Source organism: Trachymyrmex septentrionalis, unplaced genomic scaffold (assembly GCF_001594115.1).
Source record: "Trachymyrmex septentrionalis isolate Tsep2-gDNA-1 unplaced genomic scaffold, Tsep1.0 scaffold173, whole genome shotgun sequence".
NCBI lineage: Eukaryota > Metazoa > Arthropoda > Insecta > Hymenoptera > Formicidae > Trachymyrmex > Trachymyrmex septentrionalis.
In genome coordinates, this window is record NW_017304897.1 from 363,913 (window position 1) to 368,891 (window position 4,979).

Consider the following 4,979-nt stretch of genomic DNA (forward strand, 5'->3'; position numbering starts at 1 on the left):
GCTTATTGTCTTATTATTCACGATAGGATGATAGAGTACAATCCATTGACTAATGTTATTCGCAAAATTGTATAATATTTTTTCAATCTCTCTATGTGACATTTTATTATGATTTTTTATTTAAATATATACTATATTACGATACCATTTTTTTTCTTCTTTATCGAATTTCACACTATCGTATTGTAATGTAAAATACATATTCCGTTAAATATATATTGGATATATACATATCCGTTAAATATTATATCTTACAGATAACGGATATATACATATCCGTTAAATATTATATCTTACAAAAAATATTTATGATGTTATTTCCCTCTCCTCTTAGATAGATAAGAGTCTCATCTGGAAATATAAAAAGTACGAAACGCTATTCATTACTATTGACAGAGCGTTTTATCATTTCTACTGCGTCGTATATATAAAAAAATCACGAAACGCGATTCATTACTCTTGACAAAGCGTTCGAGTACACATCGTTTCTACCCGCATATCGTATACTGTGTGTTACATTGCGATGTCAGTAGTATATGGGCAGCCATGGGGCGTCAAAACAGACCCCCTCCACGTCTCCCTCCGGCGCCATGGGCGTGGCCTAGACGGACGAAAGGGCGCGTTTTGATTGGTCGAGGAGTGAAGGGAGGGGGTAACAGGGTAATTAAATGGTGCGTTCTGATTGGTTCGTCCTATACTCACCCAAGATTTGATTGGTTCGCCCTATACTCATCCAAGATTTGATTGGTTCGCTCCATACCTACCCAAAAGGTGATTGGAGAAGGTGGGTGGTAGAGGGTTTTAGACAAAATAGAAGTTTGAAAAATGGTGAGTGGGGATTGGGACTTCAGCATTCTTTTGTCTCGAGGCTAGAGTACGAACAGCGGGGGGGAGGGGGATGAATACCAGTCGAATTTTAAGACGGTCGCTTTTGTTGTCACGGGGCAACGTCTCCGACGTGTAGGCGATTCGGTGAATGTATGAGAAAGGAAATCTTATACGGAAAATTTGCGGGTCTAGAGAGAGACTTGCTTTTGTTCGGAAGAATTTTGAGGGAGGTAAAACAGGAACGAACACGTTCAGCAGTTGCGGCGCGTCACCTTCGAGCATTGCTTTAAAAAATTCTTTCTATATTTTGTGTATTGTATTTAATGTACATTATCCGAGTCTGTAATACGGGGAAAATGTATTTATTGTAAATGAGGTTGAAGGGGTAGGAGTAAGAAACAAGGCAATATTTACAAGTTCAAAAACGTTATTTAAAAAAGATATTACATGAAATAGTTATTTTATTTTTTTAAAAGAGTACATGTTTGAACATGACGGTATACAGCATGAGAATTTACGAGTTTATGTTTACAATGAAGAAAAATTTTATGAAATAACTGTACAATCAAACGATCATTTCGCTTACAATCAGAGGTAAACAGATCAAGAAACTGATTAAGATTATAGCCATTACACAAATAATATAGAAATACACAGCAGTATTGTCCGCAAGTTTGAGAAAGTATTCCTTGCAGCGTTGCCGTATTCCAGCGATACGTGGTGGAATTTCGTCGAAGTCGTAAGAGGAATCTTGGATCCAAGGGCGGCAAGCCATAGCTATCGAAATACGTTCCTGTCCCGCGTTCATCGATGTAGAAGGCGACCCAGTGTTGCCCGGGTCGATCGTGATTGTCCGTGTTAGCGACAATGGCAGTCAACCTCGTCCACACCCTCGGCAGTCGATCAGCAGGATAGATCCCCGCATGTCGTACACGGAGATGATGTAATGCGTTTAAAACTTCCAGCGAATTCATTTCTCGTCGTCGAAGAGCGTGAGAGAGGAAATGTTTGCGTAAATTCAAAGTGTACCTCTTTTACTGGTGGAGCTCCCTAAAATGCTCGATGCTTGCGAGACGTTGGTGTTAGCTTTATCTCTATCGGTCCACGAATCGAATTTTGAGAGGTCTTTTTCTCCTCTCTGTCACTTGTTTGTGCGCGCTTTGATTCGTCTTTTTCGTCGCGATGTTTTTCCTCCATGCTTCATTGTTGCGAGTGATATCGTGTTTCTGATTTTTAAATTGAATTGAAGAATTCTCGCTATCGGTTTCTTCGCTCTCGACGACGCTCTCGCTCCAATTTCCCGAGGAAAGGTTATCATAACTTGAATTGTTGCTATGTCGTACAGTTAGCCAGCGTTTCAATTTGTAAGCGTTGCGTAAGGCGCAGCGTGATTCGGCGCTGGCTCGAAATCCGTGATGCGTGCAGCGTTGTCCACGGTCTTCGAAATCTGGTAGATTTTTGAAAGTCGGAGAAATTCCCTCCACATTATATACGTTTCTAGAAAGTAGATTGCTCAGATAACAAGTCTTCTCTTGTCCTGTGGTATAGATGTAGCGAGCGTGTCGTGTAATGTCACGCAGATGTATCGTAAAGTTTTTTGGATTGACGTCTCTATCGAACCATTCGATTCCATGATAATTTCGTGTAAGCCAGTTGTTTTCTCGTTTTTGCTCTTACGGGTAAATCTTCAAATGGACAGGGCGACTCATAATCCAGTGTCCGGTAATCGCAGCGTTAATCACTAGAACCGCGACTTCTTTCGGAATAAAGTTTTCTTCGACATCGCGAAAACCTTGTATGTCGATGACTATATCCATTATAATATTATATTCGAATTTTCGCAACTCTTTTTTACGCCACGAAACGTTGGCGTTGGTGTCGCAAACAACACTGAAGCTTTTTCGTATTCTAGCGTCCAATTAGACGAGAAAAAATGCGTAGTAGGGGGGAGAAAATAATTTTCTCGCGAAAGCCGTAGAACTAACCGGAAAAGTCGACAATAACTTGACGCGAGGAATCGATTTCTAAAACGTTATCAAACTCGGCATAGACGATACAATTAATAGTCACGGAAAGAGCTTTTTCGAATCTCATTTCTAATCGTAAGCTTCCATGTTTTACGAGATTCCAATGTCCCGCGCAATTAGCGGATAGATCGGGAGTAAGATCAAAAGCGAAAAGAGTGTAGCCGTTGGCGTAATCGTCTCTACTTCTAGAATTACCCTCGCTCAGAAAGTGGATACCGGTTCCGGAGAATAATGTGTGATAAGCTTCAACGTAGAGCGGGTCGTTTTTCGACAAATTTGGTTGTATCGGTCTACTCGGAATTTGCATGCCATCGACGTACAGTGAAAAGAAATTTATTCCGTAATTTTTGAAATTAAACGGGTTTAATTTTCTATCACCGTTAAACGCTTTGTTAGCGACAAAGCCGACTATTATCGTTTTGGTAGCTGTCCGAGTATTGCGTTGTCTATCGATTCCCCCACGACGCCGGCGTTTATCGTGAATGTTTTAACTTCGACCCTCGTAAGGGGATACTTGGCGATAGTTTTACTCAGCATTCTGGCGTGTGTGAGGAGCACGCCCGGACTTATTTTTGCTCTTCTTACGAGTAGACTGGCGTCAAGAATGCGTATTTTTGATAGCGTTTTACTTTCCATAAGACAAAATGAATTTTTCGAGCGTACGAGTCTCATTCTAACCTCCACTCCATTAATTAAAAATTTATCTTGATTGAAAACGTCGCAGTGAAGATGACCAATGAGATCTAGCGCGCGATTTCCTCGAATGTATTGCGCGCGTCTCTCGAGCGCTGTATTTGGAATTGTCGCGTCTAACGTGTCGTCCATGTAACCAGGGATATCCGCGTCCCATAAGCAAGAGGTTAGATGGGAGGTTTTTGCCGGTGAAGCATAATTTAATAACGCCTCGATGTACGCGCGGTACGCGTAAGCGTTGTTTGGTGGCGATACGAGCTTTTGATTGAAATATACGTCGATTTGGTTGAACATGGAATGCAATAAATGATTTACGGGGCCTACTTTTGCCCCGCCATCGGGTGCGACCGACGTGCTCTCCCCACGCTCGCTTTCTACGCGTATGCGAAAGCTCAACATGGTGTGAGTGAGGTCCAGATAGTCTTCTCCATGTCCGGGTATGACGAATTCTGGGCGAGTCGTCTGCGAGCGAAATTACGGGTTTGTAATAAATCCATTGCGAACTCTCAATGCTGGTTTGCGTAGGTGGCAGAGAGAAGAGATCGAATTCGCTCTTTATACATTCGCTCGAGTGGGTATGAAGAAAGGACATGCTTTTCTCCAACAGTGAAATCGTATCTCAATTAAGAGAATATGTCGGATACGTCGTGTTTCTTGCCACGATGTTTCCTAGAGGATGATTTTTTGGTTTTTCTTCCAGCAACACGAATTTTCTTTTTCTTCGTCACTTTTTTGCTCTTCTTCCCTGTGATACTTCTCGATGATTTTCTTTTGATCCCCCGACGACGTTTACGATGCGTGATACTTCTATCTCGACCATCGAGTGGAAACTGAAGCACTGCGGATTTCGTGGATATTTTATATCCAGATCCCTTCATCAGGGAGCTTATTTTTTCTTTGGCTTTTCTCTTCAGATTACCCCTCGATTCCACGAGCCGACTTTTGATCGCTTCCTTTAACGGTTTATTATTTTCGACGTTTTCTATCACGTTAATTCCAGCGCGTAAAGCTTCTTTTCCTACAGCACGCGCACCCTTATTTAGAAAAGGTAGTATTTTTTTAAATAACCGTCCGAGAAAGCTTTTGATTCCATGCCCGCGCTGATAGGGTGAATCGACGAAAACACGTGGAATTCCACCTCTGCTACCGGTATCCCGCGCATCAAAATACTCCTCATATTCCATTGCGAATTGTTAACTATAGACTGGCGTTACCTTCACGTTCGCGCATACGAAAGAAAGTTATTGCTTACGTTTAAAGTGCAGTGTCACAGTCAGCGTACCGAATTCGAATGTAATTTTATTTCCAAGATGATCTCTTATATCTATTTTGATCGTTCTGAAATTTGTTCGCTGCAAGGGGATATAATTTGGAAATGAGAAATGCTTCACCAAATTTGCACCAATGCGTAATTATGACTGCGTATCTCGA